Source organism: Myotis yumanensis, unplaced genomic scaffold (genome assembly GCF_028538775.1).
Source record: "Myotis yumanensis isolate MYYU_CA2020_CCGP unplaced genomic scaffold, mMyoYum1.0.hap1 SCAF_6, whole genome shotgun sequence".
In the NCBI taxonomy this organism is placed as follows: Eukaryota; Metazoa; Chordata; class Mammalia; order Chiroptera; family Vespertilionidae; genus Myotis; species Myotis yumanensis.
This window is the reverse complement of record NW_027223757.1, coordinates 93,336,660-93,351,247: the sequence shown is the minus strand read 5'-3', so window position 1 is coordinate 93,351,247 and position 14,588 is coordinate 93,336,660.

Genomic DNA, 14,588 nt, shown 5'->3' with positions numbered 1-14,588 from the left:
CCCGTGTCTTGTGTCCATTGGTTAATCTTATATGCATGCATATAAGTCCTTCAGTTGGTCTCTTAATCCCCCCCCAACCCTCCCCAGGCTCCCCATTGTAGTTTAACATTCTGTTCAATGTTGCTCTGCTTCTGTATCTACACCTGTTCATCAGTCCATACTGGTCCCCTTTATTTGTCCCAACCTCACTGGAGTAGTCTCAACCTCACCAGGGCCTTCTGAGCCTCACCAGGGCCGTTTCAACCTCACCGGGGTCGTCCCTACCTCACGGGGGCCGTTTCAACCTCACCAGGGTCGTCCCTACCACACCAGGGCCGTTTCAACCTGACTGGGGTTGTCGCTACCACACCGGGGCTGTTTCAACCTGACCGGGGTTGTCCCTACCACACCGGGGCCGTTTCGACTAGACTGGGGTCGTCCCTACCTCACGGGGGCCGTTTCAACCTCACCGGGGTTGTCCCTACCACACCGGGGCTGTTTCAACATGACCGGGGTTGTCCCTACCACACCGGGGCCGTTTCAACCTGACCGGGGTTGTCCCTACCACACCGGGGCCGTTTCACCCGACCGGGGTTGTCCCTACCACACCGGGGACGTTTCGACCTGACTGGGGTCGTCCCTACCTCACGGGGGCTGTTTCAACCTCACCGGGGTCGTCCCTACCTCACGGGGGCCGTTTCAACCTGACCGGGGTTGTCCCTACCACGCCGGGGCCGTTTCGACCTGACTGGGGTTGTCGCTACCACACCGGGGCTGTTTCAACCTGACCGGGGTTGTCCCTACCACACCGGGGCCGTTTCGACCTGACTGGGGTCGTCCCTACCTCACGGGGGCCGTTTCAACCTGACCGGGGTTGTCCCTACCACGCCGGGGCCGTTTCGACCTGACTGGGGTCGTCCCTACCTCACGGGGGGCCGTTTCAACCTCACCGGGGTCGTCCCTACCTCACGGGGGCTGTTTCAACCTCACCGGGGTCCTCCCTACCACACCGGGGCCGTTTCGACCTGACTGGGGTCGTCCCGACCTCACGGGGGCTGTTTCAACCTCACCGGGGTCGTCCCTACCACACCGGGGCCGTTTCGACCTGACTGGGGTCGTCCCTACCTCACGGGGGCCGTTTCAACCTCACCGGGGTCGTCCCTACCACACCGGGGCCGTTTCAACCTGACCGGGGTTGTCCCTACCACACCGGTGCCGTTTCGACCTGACTGGGGTCGTCCCTACCTCACGGGGGCTGTTTCAACCTCACCGGGGTCGTCCCTACCTCACGGGGGCCGTTTCAACCTCACCGGGGTTGTCCCTACCACACGGGGGCTGTTTCAACCTGACCGGGGTTGTCCCTACCACACCGGGGCCGTTTCAACCTGACCGGGGTTGTCCCTACCACGCCGGGGCCGTTTCGACCTGACAGGGGTCGTCCCTACCTCACGGGGGCTGTTTCAACCTCACCGGGGTCGTCCCTACCACACCGGGGCCGTTTCGACCTGACTGGGGTCGTCCCTACCTCACGGGGGCTGTTTCAACCTCACCGGGGTCGTCCCTACCACACCGGGGCCGTTTCGACCTGACTGGGGTCGTCCCTACCTCACGGGGGCCGTTTCAACCTCACCGGGGTCGTCCCTACCTCACGGGGGCCGTTTCAACCTGACCGGGGTTGTCCCTACCACGCCGGGGCCGTTTCGACCTGACTGGGGTCATCCCTACCTCACGGGGGCTGTTTCAACCTCACCGGGGTCGTCCCTACCTCACGGGGGCCGTTTCAACCTGACCGGGGTTGTCCCTACCACACCGGGGCCGTTTCGACCTGACTGGGGTCGTCCCTACCTCACGGGGGCCGTTTCAACCTCACCAGGGTTGTCCCTACCACACCGGGGCTGTTTCGACCTGACCGGGGTTGTCCCTACCACACCGGGGCCGTTTCAACCTGACCGGGGTTGTCCCTACCTCACGGGGGCTGTTTCAACCTCACCGGGGTCGTCCCTACCTCACGGGGGCGGTTTCAACCTGACCGGGGTTGTCCCTACCACGCCGGGGCCGTTTCGACCTGACTGGGGTCGTCCCTACCTCACGGGGGCCGTTTCAACCTCACCAGGGTTGTCCCTACCACACCGGGGCTGTTTCGACCTGACCGGGGTTGTCCCTACCTCACCGGGGCCGTTTCAACCTGACCGGGGTTGTCCCTACCTCACGGGGGCTGTTTCAACCTCACCGGGGTCGTCCCTACCTCACGGGGGCCGTTTCAACCTGACTGGGGTTGTCCCTACCACGCCGGGGCCGTTTCGACCTGACAGGGGTCGTCCCTACCTCACGGGGGCTGTTTCAACCTCACCGGGGTCGTCCCTACCACACCGGGGCCGTTTCGACCTGACTGGGGTCGTCCCTACCTCACGGGGGCTGTTTCAACCTCACCGGGGTCGTCCCTACCACACCGGGGCCGTTTCGACCTGACTGGGGTCGTCCCTACCTCACAGGGGCCGTTTCAACCTCACCGGGGTCGTCCCTACCTCACGGGGGCCGTTTCAACCTGACCGGGGTTGTCCCTACCACGCCGGGGCCGTTTCGACCTGACTGGGGTCGTCCCTACCTCACGGGGGCTGTTTCAACCTCACCAGGGTCGTCCCTACCTCACGGGGGCCGTTTCAACCTGACCGGGGTTGTCCCTACCACGCCGGGGCCGTTTCGACCTGACTGGGGTCGTCCCTACCTCACGGGGGCCGTTTCAACCTCACCAGGGTTGTCCCTACCACACCGGGGCTGTTTCGACCTGACCGGGGTTGTCCCTACCACACCGGGGCCGTTTCAACCTGACCGGGGTTGTCCCTACCTCACGGGGGCTGTTTCAACCTCACCGGGGTCGTCCCTACCACACCGGGGCCGTTTCGACCTGACTGGGGTCGTCCCGACCTCACGGGGGCTGTTTCAACCTCACCGGGGTCGTCCCTACCTCACGGGGGCCGTTTCAACCTGACCGGGGTTGTCCCTACCACGCCGGGGCCGTTTCGACCTGACTGGGGTTGTCGCTACCACACCGGGGCTGTTTCAACCTGACCGGGGTTGTCCCTACCACACCGGGGCCGTTTCGACCTGACTGGGGTCCTCCCTACCTCACGGGGGCCGTTTCAACCTGACCGGGGTTGTCCCTACCACGCCGGGGCCGTTTCGACCTGACTGGGGTCGTCCCTACCTCACGGGGGGCCGTTTCAACCTCACCGGGGTCGTCCCTACCTCACGGGGGCTGTTTCAACCTCACCGGGGTCCTCCCTACCACACCGGGGCCGTTTCGACCTGACTGGGGTCGTCCCGACCTCACGGGGGCTGTTTCAACCTCACCGGGGTCGTCCCTACCACACCGGGGCCGTTTCGACCTGACTGGGGTCGTCCCTACCTCTCGGGGGCCGTTTCAACCTCACCGGGGTCGTCCCTACCTCACGGGGGCTGTTTCAACCTCACCGGGGTCCTCCCTACCACACCGGTGCCGTTTCGACCTGACTGGGGTCGTCCCTACCTCACGGGGGCTGTTTCAACCTCACCGGGGTCGTCCCTACCTCACGGGGGCCGTTTCAACCTCACCGGGGTTGTCCCTACCACACCGGGGCTGTTTCAACCTGACCGGGGTTGTCCCTACCACACCGGGGCCGTTTCAACCTGACCGGGGTTGTCCCTACCACGCCGGGGCCGTTTCGACCTGACAGGGGTCGTCCCTACCTCACGGGGGCTGTTTCAACCTCACCGGGGTCGTCCCTACCACACCGGGGCCGTTTCGACCTGACTGGGGTCGTCCCTACCTCACGGGGGCCGTTTCAACCTCACCGGGGTCGTCCCTACCTCACGGGGGCCGTTTCAACCTGACCGGGGTTGTCCCTACCACACCGGGGCCGTTTCGACCTGACTGGGGTCATCCCTACCTCACGGGGGCTGTTTCAACCTCACCGGGGTCGTCCCTACCTCACGGGGGCCGTTTCAACCTGACCGGGGTTGTCCCTACCACGCCGGGGCCGTTTCGACCTGACTGGGGTCGTCCCTACCTCACGGGGGCCGTTTCAACCTCACCAGGGTTGTCCCTACCACACCGGGGCTGTTTCGACCTGACCGGGGTTGTCCCTACCACACCGGGGCCGTTTCAACCTGACCGGGGTTGTCCCTACCTCACGGGGGCTGTTTCAACCTCACCGGGGTCGTCCCTACCTCACGGGGGCCGTTTCAACCTGACCGGGGTTGTCCCTACCACGCCGGGGCCGTTTCGACCTGACTGGGGTCGTCCCTACCTCACGGGGGCCGTTTCAACCTCACCGGGGTCGTCCCTACCACACCGGGGCCGTTTCAACCTGACCGGGGTTGTCCCTACCACACCGGTGCCGTTTCGACCTGACTGGGGTCGTCCCTACCTCACGGGGGCCGTTTCAACCTCACCGGGGTCGTCCCTACCACACCGGGGCCGTTTCAACCTGACCGGGGTTGTCCCTACCACACCGGTGCCGTTTCAACCTGACCGGGGTTGTCCCTACCTCACGGGGGCTGTTTCAACCTCACCGGGGTCGTCCCTACCTCACGGGGGCTGTTTCAACCTCACCGGGGTCGTCCCTACCACACCGGGGCCGTTTCGACCTGACTGGGGTCGTCCCTACCTCACGGGGGCCGTTTCAACCTCACCGGGGTCGTCCCTACCACACCGGGGCCGTTTCAACCTGACCGGGGTTGTCCCTACCACACCGGGGATGTTTCAACCTGACCGGGGTTGTCCCTACCACACCGGGGCCGTTTCAACCTGACCGGGGTTGTCCCTACCACGCCGGGGCCGTTTCGACCTGACTGGGGTCGTCCCTACCTCACGGGGGCTGTTTCAACCTCACCGGGGTCGTCCCTACCACACCGGGGCCGTTTCGACCTGACTGGGGTCGTCCCTACCTCACGGGGGCCGTTTCAACCTCACCGGGGTCGTCCCTACCTCACGGGGGCCGTTTCAACCTGACCGGGGTTGTCGCTACCACGCCGGGGCCGTTTTGACCTGCCTGGGGTCATCCCTACCTCACGGGGGCTGTTTCAACCTCACCGGGGTCGTCCCTACCTCACGGGGGCCGTTTCAACCTGACCGAGGTTGTCCCTACCACGCCGGGGCCGTTTCGACCTGACTGGGGTCGTCCCTACCTCACGGGGGCCGTTTCAACCTCACCAGGGCTGTCCCTACCACACCGGGGCTGTTTCGACCTGACCGGGGTTGTCCCTACCACACCGGGGCCGTTTCAACCTGACCGGGGTTGTCCCTACCTCACGGGGGCTGTTTCAACCTCACCGGGGTCGTCCCTACCTCACGGGGGCGGTTTCAACCTGACCGGGGTTGTCCCTACCACGCCGGGGCCGTTTCGACCTGACTGGGGTCGTCCCTACCTCACGGGGGCCGTTTCAACCTCACCAGGGTTGTCCCTACCACACTGGGGCTGTTTCGACCTGACCGGGGTTGTCCCTACCACACCGGGGCCGTTTCAACCTGACCGGGGTTGTCCCTACCTCACGGGGGCTGTTTCAACCTCACCGGGGTCGTCCCTACCTCACGGGGGCCGTTTCAACCTGACTGGGGTTGTCCCTACCACGCCGGGGCCGTTTCGACCTGACAGGGGTCGTCCCTACCTCACGGGGGCTGTTTCAACCTCACCGGGGTCGTCCCTACCACACCGGGGCCGTTTCGACCTGACTGGGGTCGTCCCTACCTCACGGGGGCTGTTTCAACCTCACCGGGGTCGTCCCTACCACACCGGGGCCGTTTCGACCTGACTGGGGTCGTCCCTACCTCACAGGGGCCGTTTCAACCTCACCGGGGTCGTCCCTACCTCACGGGGGCCGTTTCAACCTGACCGGGGTTGTCCCTACCACGCCGGGGCCGTTTCGACCTGACTGGGGTCGTCCCTACCTCACGGGGGCTGTTTCAACCTCACCAGGGTCGTCCCTACCTCACGGGGGCCGTTTCAACCTGACCGGGGTTGTCCCTACCACGCCGGGGCCGTTTCGACCTGACTGGGGTCGTCCCTACCTCACGGGGGCCGTTTCAACCTCACCGAGGTCGTCCCTACCTCACGGGGGCCGTTTCAACCTGACTGGGGTTGTCCCTACCACGCCCTGGCCGTTTCGACCTGACTGGGGTTGTCCCTACCTCACGGGGGCTGTTTCAACCTCACCGGGGTCGTCCCTACCACACCGGGGCCGTTTCGACCTGACTGGGGTCGTCCCTACCTCACGGGGGCTGTTTCAACCTCACCGGGGTCGTCCCTACCACACCGGGGCCGTTTCGACCTGACTGGGGTCGTCCCTACCTCACGGGGGCCGTTTCAACCTCACCGGGGTTGTCCCTACCACACCGGGGCTGTTTCGACCTGACTGGGGTCGTCCCTACCTCACGGGGGCTGTTTCAACCTCGCCGGGGTCGTCCCTACCACACCGGGGCCGTTTTGACCTGACCGGGGTCGTCCCTACCACACCGGGACCGTTTCAACCTCACCGGGGCCATCCCAGCCTTCCCGGGGAAACAGGAAGTTTGGCCCTCTGTCCCCTGCCGGCGGCTCCCCACTAGACAAAATCTCCAGGCATTCCTGGTGGTTGCACATCCAGCGCTCCTGCCCTCCACCAAGTGCACAGACTGCCTGTCTGCTGTCCCGCAGCGCCCCACCAGAGACTGGGACCAGTGGGCATGTTTGTGCGCTTGCTGGTACAGCAGTTCCACAGTGCCGGCCGAGTCAGGCCCAGCCCTGGCCGGCCCCGGACCCGACTCTGCCCCCCGATTGCGTCCCTCCCAGATGCAAGGAGCTGAAATCTGCAGCCTGCTGGGATGGGCTCTGTACTTGGTGCTTCAGCACATCCTACTCAGTCTCTATGCGCTTCTTTCTATGCGAGGAGTTGAAATCTGCAGTTTGTTGGGTTGGGCTCTGTACTTGGTGTCACATCCTACTCAGTCTCAATGTTCTTTCTCTCCTTCCAGTTGTAGAGCTTCCACTGGGCCAAGTTTCCCATGGTTCTGTATGATAGGTGTTTGTCTGATATTTGGTAGTTTCGATGTTGTTGTGCGAGGTAGCACGCACAGGTCTCTTCCTTATGCCGCCATCCTGGTTCTCCTGGGTCTGCTTCTTGAGTGTGTCTCTCATGGCTGCGAGCAGTTGAAGTCTGCAATTTGTTGGGATAGGCTGCAAAAGCGCAGGTGGGTCTTTTTGTGCACCTGGCACAGCTTGGATGGGGATGTAAATTGATTAAGGCTGAGACTCAGGGAGTCGCCATGGCGGAGCAAATAGCACTGGCTGAGTCTCCGCGGCCCCTTGACTCTCTGCCAGGGCTTTGTGTCCCCCAGTGCCGGCGAGCAGCTGTGCAACAGAGTCTCCCTCGCTTTCTGATGGCTGCAAGGCCGTGCTGCCTCTCCCCGTAGGGTCTGGTGCTTCATGATCCCGCCTGAACCAGCTCAGTGGATTTGAAAGTTTGCAGAAGAAAAGGCGCTTCTACTTGTGGGTCTGGCACAGCCCAAATGGGAATGTAAATTGCGTAGGGCGGGGTCACAGGGAGTCGCCGGGGCGGAGACTCAGCGGCCCCCTGCCTATCCAGGACACCAGGACTTTGCGTCCCCCAGTGCCGGCGAGCAGCCGAGCGCCAGAGCCTCCCTCGCTTCCTGACCGCTGGAAGGCCGTGCCGTCTCTCGCCTTGGGGCCTGGGGCCTCAGAGACCCGCCCGAACCAGCTCAGTGGATTTGAGAGTTTGTAAAAGCACAGTCATTCCCTCTTGTGCCTCTGGCACAGCCCTGAGGGTAGGGCGGGGTCACAGGGAGTCACCAGCATGGATGAAATAGCGATGGCGGCGTCTCCGGGCCCCTCGCCTCCCCGGGACACCAGGATTTCTTGTCCCTCGGTGCCGGCGAGCAGCCGCGTATCAGAGCTTCCCTCGCTCTCCGAAGGAGTGGGTTTATTTCTTGACTCTCCACTCTGTTCCATTGACCTGTGTGTCTGTTTTTGTGTCAGTACCATACTGTTTGATTACTATAATTCTGGTGTATAATATGAAATCAGAGCATGTGATACCTCCAACTATTTTCATCTTTCTCAATATTTCTTTGGCTATTTGGGATCTTTTGTAGATCCATATGAATTTTAGGATTGTTTGTTCTAGTTCTGTGAAAATGTCATTGACATTTTAATAGGGATTTCATTGAGTCTGTAGATTGCTTTGGATAGAATGGACTCTTTAATGATGTTAATTCTTCCTATATAAGAGCATGGTATATCCTTCCATTTATTTGTGTCTTGTTCAATTACATTGATCAATGTTTTATAGTTTTCCCAGTATGAGTCTTTTACTTCCTTGGTTAGCATTGAAAAAAAATGTTTTTTTAAAATTTTTTTTAGAAAGAGAGAGGAAGGGAGAGGGAGAGAGAAACATTGATGAGAGGACCCATTGGTCAGATGCCTCCTGCACATCCCCTGCTGGATATCAATCTCACATCCCACAACCCTGGCATGTGCCCTGACCAGGTATAGAACAGTGACCTCTCAGTGCATGGGATGAAGCTAAATCAACTGAGCTACACCAGGCAGGGCTTCCTCAGTTAAATTTATTTCTAAGTATTTTCTTCTTTTTGATGCAGTTATAAATGGGATTGTTTTCTTAATTTCTCTTTCTGATAGTTTGTTATTGGTCTACTAGAGGCCTGGTGCACAAAATTTGTGCAGGGTGGGGCCGGTTTCCTCAGTCCAGGATGCACCCTCTCTACTCCAGACATCCCTCTCACAATCCTGGACCATTGGCTCCTAATCGCTCACCTGTCTGCCTGCCTGGTCGCCTGTAGCTGCCCCCGCCTCTGCCGGCCTAATCAACCCTCACTGACTCTTCGTGCCTGCATGATAACCCATAACTGCTCCTCCTGCTGGCCTGGTCGCCCCTAACTTCCCCCCGCTGCTGGACAGGTTGCCCCCAAATGCCCCCTCTCTGCCAGCCTGATCGCTCCTAACTGCCCTTCTGGCCAGCCTGGTCACCCCTTACTGCCACCCCTGTTGGCCTTGTTGCACCCAACTGCCCACCGCTGCCAGCCTAGTCGCCCCTCACTGTTCCCCCTGCCAGCCTAATTGCCCCCAACTACCTCTCCCCTGCTGGCCTTGTTGTCCCCAACTGCCCCCCTTGCCCGTACGGTCACCCCTCACGACCCTCCCACCGGTCTGTTCACCCCATGCAGCCTGCTGTTTGGTCATTTGGTCGTCCCTCACTAACCCCCTGCCAGCCTGGTCACCCCACACAGCCTGCTTGTTCAGTCATTTGGTCGTCCCTCAAGAACTCCCCCTTCCTAGCCTGGTCGCCCCATGCAGCCTGCTTGTTCAGTCATTTTGTCGTCCCTCACTAACCCCCCTGCCAGCCTGGTCATAGGCAGCCATCTTGTGAGGGCATGAGGGTTAATTTGCATATTACCTCTTTATTATATAGGATAGAAACATCAGGTTTCTGAATATTAATTTTGTATCCTGCAACTTTACTGAATTCACTATTAGTTCTAATAGTTTTGGGGGTTTTTTGGGTGGTTTCTTTAGAGTTTTCTAGATGTAGTATTATGTCATCTTCAAATAATGACAAATTTTACTTCTTTCTTTCCTATTTCTTTTTCTTGTTCTTGTCTGATTGCTGTGGTTAGGACTTACCATACTATGTTGAATAAGAGTGCTGAGTGTGGGCATTCTTGTCTTGTTCTTGATCTTAGAGAAAAAGCTTTCATCTTTTCACCATGGAGTATGTTTTTAGCTGTGGGCTTCTCATGTATGGACTTGATTATGTTGAGGTATGTTTTTTGTATGCCCACCTTGTTAAAAGTTTTTTAAATAAATGGATGCTAGATTTTGTCAAATGCTTTTCCTACATCTATTGATATAGTCATATGATTTTTTAATACTTCATTTTGTTTATGTGGTGTATCATGTTCATTGATTTGTGGAGATAGAACCAAACCTCCATTCCAGGAATAAATCCCTCTTGATCATGCTGTATGATATTTTTAATGTACTGCTGAATTCAGTTTGCTAATATTTTGTTAGGGAATTGTGCATCTATGTTCATCTGGGTTATGGGCCAGTCATTTTCTACTTCTCTTTCTCCTTCTGTTCTTCCTCCTCTTCCTCATTTCCCTCCTTCTTTATCCTCCCCTTCTCATCTTCTCTTCCTCCTCCTCCTCTTCCTCCTCCTCCTCCTCCTTCTCTTTCTTTGACAGGGTCTTTGTCTGGTTTTGATATGCTCTCCTCATAAAATAAGTTTAGATACTATCACCTCTCTTCATTTTTGGGAATAGTTTGAGGATGATAAATGTCAATTCTTCTTTGAATGCTTAGTAGAATTGAGGTGTGAAGCCATGTGGCCCTAGATTTTTATTTATTGGGAATTTTTCTTTCTGATTCAATTTTGATTCTAGTGAACAGTCTGTTCAAATTTTATGTTTCTTTCTGATTCACTCTTAGAAGATTTTAAGAATCTAGGTTTTAAGAATTTATTCATTTCTCCTGGGTTGTCCAATTGTTGGCATATAAATGTTCATAGTCTCTCTCTATATAAAAGCCTAATATGCAAACTATCCCCTTGGGAGTTTGACCCACCAGGAGTTGGATCACTTGATATGACATGCGCTGACCACCACGGGGTTGTTCGGAATAAAGGAAGGCCCCGGCTGGCAACTGGCAGCCACTAGGGACCCTACCTATGCACAATTTTCATTCACTGGGCCTCTAGTGTTCTTATAATCTTTTGTATTTCTGGTGTTGCTTGTCACTTTCCATTTTTTGTTTCTCATTTTATTTATTTAGGTCTTCTCTTTTTTTCTTAATGAGTCTGGCTAAAGTTTTATCTATTTTATATATCTTTTCAAAGAACCAGCTCCTAGTTCCATTGATATTTTCTATTATCCTTTTAGTCTCTATTTTATTTCTGCTCTGATCTTTATTATTTCGTTCCTTGTAGTCACTTTGGGCTTTGTTTGTTTTTCCTTTTCTAGTTACTTTAGGTGTAAGTTTAGATTGTTTGCTTGAATTCTTTCTTGTTTGTTGAGGTGGGCCTATTGATTTGAATTTCACCCTTAGAACTGCTTTTGTTGTGTCCCAAGGATTTTGGATTGTTGCGTTTTCATTCTCATTTGTCTCAAGATATTTTTTTATTTACTCCTTGATTTCTTTATTAACCTATTATTTGTTTAGTTCCATGTTGTTTAGTGTCCATGTATTTTTGTTTTTCCAATTTTCTTCTTATGATTTATTTCTAGTTTCATACTGTTTTGATTGGAGAATATTCTTGATATGATTTCAATTTTTAAAAAATTTATTGAGACTTTTTTGTTGCCTAGCATGTGGTTTATTCTAGAAAAATGGTCCACGAGTACTTGAAAATAAAATATATTCTTCTGATTCAGGCTGGAATGTTCTGTATTTGTTCAGTGTATCTATTCTAATATGTCATTTAAGACCATTGTTTCCTTATTGATTTTCTGTCTTAATAAATCATCCATTAATGTAAGTGGGGTGTTAAAGTTCCCTGCTATTATTGTGTTACAGTCAACTCTACTTTTATGTTATTAATATTTGCTTTAAATATTTAGGTGTTCTTAATGTTTAATGGATAGATGTTTACAAATGTTATGTTCTTTTGTTAGATTGATCCATTTATTATTATGTAATGGCCTTTATTGTCTCTTATTATAGTCTTTGTTTTAAAGTCTATTTTGCAGCTTTCATTTCCATCATGAAATATCTTTTTTCATCTCTTCACTTTTTGTCTGTATGTGTCTTTCGAACTGAATGAGACTCTTATAGATAGCATATGCACAGGTCTTGTTTTTTAATCCATCCAGTCACCCTGTCTTTTGATTGTAATATTTAGTCCATTTACACTTAAAGTAATTGTTGATAGGTGTATACTTATTGCCATTTTATTAATTGTCTCCTGGTTGTTTTTGTAGTTCTTTTCTTACTTTCTTCTTCTCTTTTCTTTTTTTAAAAATCCTTGCTCAAGGATATTTTTCCATTGGTTTTCAGAGAGAGGGAAGGACAGAGAAAAAAATTGATGTGAGAGAAACATATCGATTGGTTGCCTTCTGCACAAGCCCGACCAGAGCGTGGGCCATGGAGGAGCCTGCAACTGAGATCTGTGCCTTTGACTGGAATCAAACCCAGGACCCTTCAGTCCACAGGCTGACACTCTATCCACTGAGCCAAAACGCTATGGCTCCTGCTCTCTTTTCATGTACATTGATGACTTTCTTTGTGTTTGTTTACGTTTTTTCTCTGCATTTCTAACTGTATCTATTATAGGTTTAGGGTTGCCATAGATTCATATATAACAAGCTGTGGGTATAGCAATGTTTTTTAGGTTTATTGTTGCCTAAGCTCAAATACATTCTAAAGCTACATTTTTTACTCACTGCCATGTTTATGTATTTTACATCATATTTTACATCTTCTCTTGTGTGTGTATCCCTTAATGTATTACTATGTTACACATGCTTTAGCTACTTTTGTATTTTAATCTTTCTTCTAGCTTTATAATTGGTTTATGTACTAAACTTACAGTTGTTTGCCTATATCAGTGAAAAATTTTTCTTTCCAATATTTTCTTATTTTTAGTTTCTGTATTTTCCCTTTAAAGAAGGTTCCTTAACTTTTCTTTTAATGTTTGTTTAGTGGTGATGAACTCTTTCAGCATTTGCTCCTCTGGGAAACTCTTTTTTGTTGTTTGTTTGTTTTTTAGGAAGGAAATACACTTAACATGTTAACAATGGCATGTTAACATGTTTATTGGCATATAAATGTTCATAGTCTCTCTCTATATAAAAGCCTAATATGCAAACTATCCCCTTGGGAGTTTGACCCACCAGGAGTTGGATCACTTGATATGACATGAGCTGACCACCACGGGGTTGTGTGGAATGCCACCACTTATTTTTTTAAAATATATTTATTTTATTTAAAATATTTAATTTTTTAAAATATATTTTGTTGATTTTTTGAAAATATATTTTGTGTTTTTTTTTAAATTAAATCTTTATTGTTCTGATTACATTTGTTCCTCTTTTTTTCCCATAACTCCCCTTCTCCCAGTTCCCGCCCCACCCTCCGCCCTCACTCCCCACCCACTGTCCTCATCCATAGGTGTACGATTTTTGTCCAGTCTCTTCCCGCATCTCCCATTCCCCCCCCCCCCCACCAAGAATAGTCAGTCCATTCCCCTTCTATGTCCCTGATTCATTGTAATCACCAGTTCATTCTGTACATCAGATTATTTATTCACTTGATTCTTAGATTCACTTGTTGATAGATGCATGTTTGTTGTTCACAATTTGTATCTTTACCTTTTTCTTCTTCCTCTTCTTAAAGGAAACCTTTCAGCATTTCGTATAATACTGGTTTAGTGGTGATGAAGTCCTTTAGCTTTTCCTTATCTGTGAAGCTCTTTATCTGACCTTCAATTCTGAATGATAGCTTTGCTGGATAAAGTAATCTTGGTTGTAGGTTCTTGGTATTCAGTACTTTGAATATTTCTTGCCATTCCCTTCTGGCCTGCAAAGTGTCTGTTGAGAAATCAGCTGACAGTCGTATGGGTATTCCCTTGTAGGTAATTGAGTCTCTTTCTCTTGCTGCTTTTAAGATTCTCTCTTTGTCTTTTGCCCTTGGCATTTTAATTATGATGTGTCTTGGTGTGGTCCTCTTTGGATTCCTTTTGTTTGGGGTTCTCTTCGCTTCTTGGACCTGTAAGTCCATTTCTTTCACCAGGTGGGGGAAGTTTTCTGCCATTATTTCTTGAAATAGGTTTTCAGTATCTTGCTGTCTCTCATCTTCTGGCACCCCTATTATTCTGATATTAGTGCGCTTGAAGCTGTCCCAGAGGCTCCTTACACTATCTTCGTATTTTCGGATTCTTTTTTCATTTTGCTTTTCTGGTTGGGTGTTTTTTTCTTCTTCGTATTTCAAATCTTTGACTTGATTCTTGCACTCCTCTGGTCTGCTATTGGGTATAATATTCTTTATTTCAGTCCGTGTATGCTTAATTTCTAGTTTCTTTATCGTAGCATCGAGGGTCTCATTAGTTTTCGTGAGGCTCTCCTCGAGTTTTTTGCAAACCCTCAAAATTGCGATTTTTAGCTCCATATCCTCCATTTCTGTTATGTTTTTTCGTCTCCGCATTTTTTATGCCTTCTTGGTGCACCCTCTTGTGGTCTTTGTGCACAGTCTTGTTCTAGTTAAGCCCAGATTGTTGTAGTTAATACTAGAGGGATTTGACCACCAGGCTCAAAATATATTTTGTTGATTTTTTTACAGAGAGGAAGGGAGAAGGATAGAGAGTTAGAAACATCGATGAGAGAGAAACATTGATCAGCTGCCTCCTGCACACCCACTACTGGGGATGTGCCCGCAACCAAGGTACATGCCTTTGACTGGAATTGAACCTGGGACCCTTCAGTCCACAGGCTGATGCTCTAGCCACTGAGCCAAACCAGTTAGGGCTCGTCTGGGAAACTCTTTATCACTACTTTAATTCTGAATGTTAACTTTTCTGCATAGAGTATTCTAGGTTGTAGGTTTCTGCCTTTCATCACTTTGAAT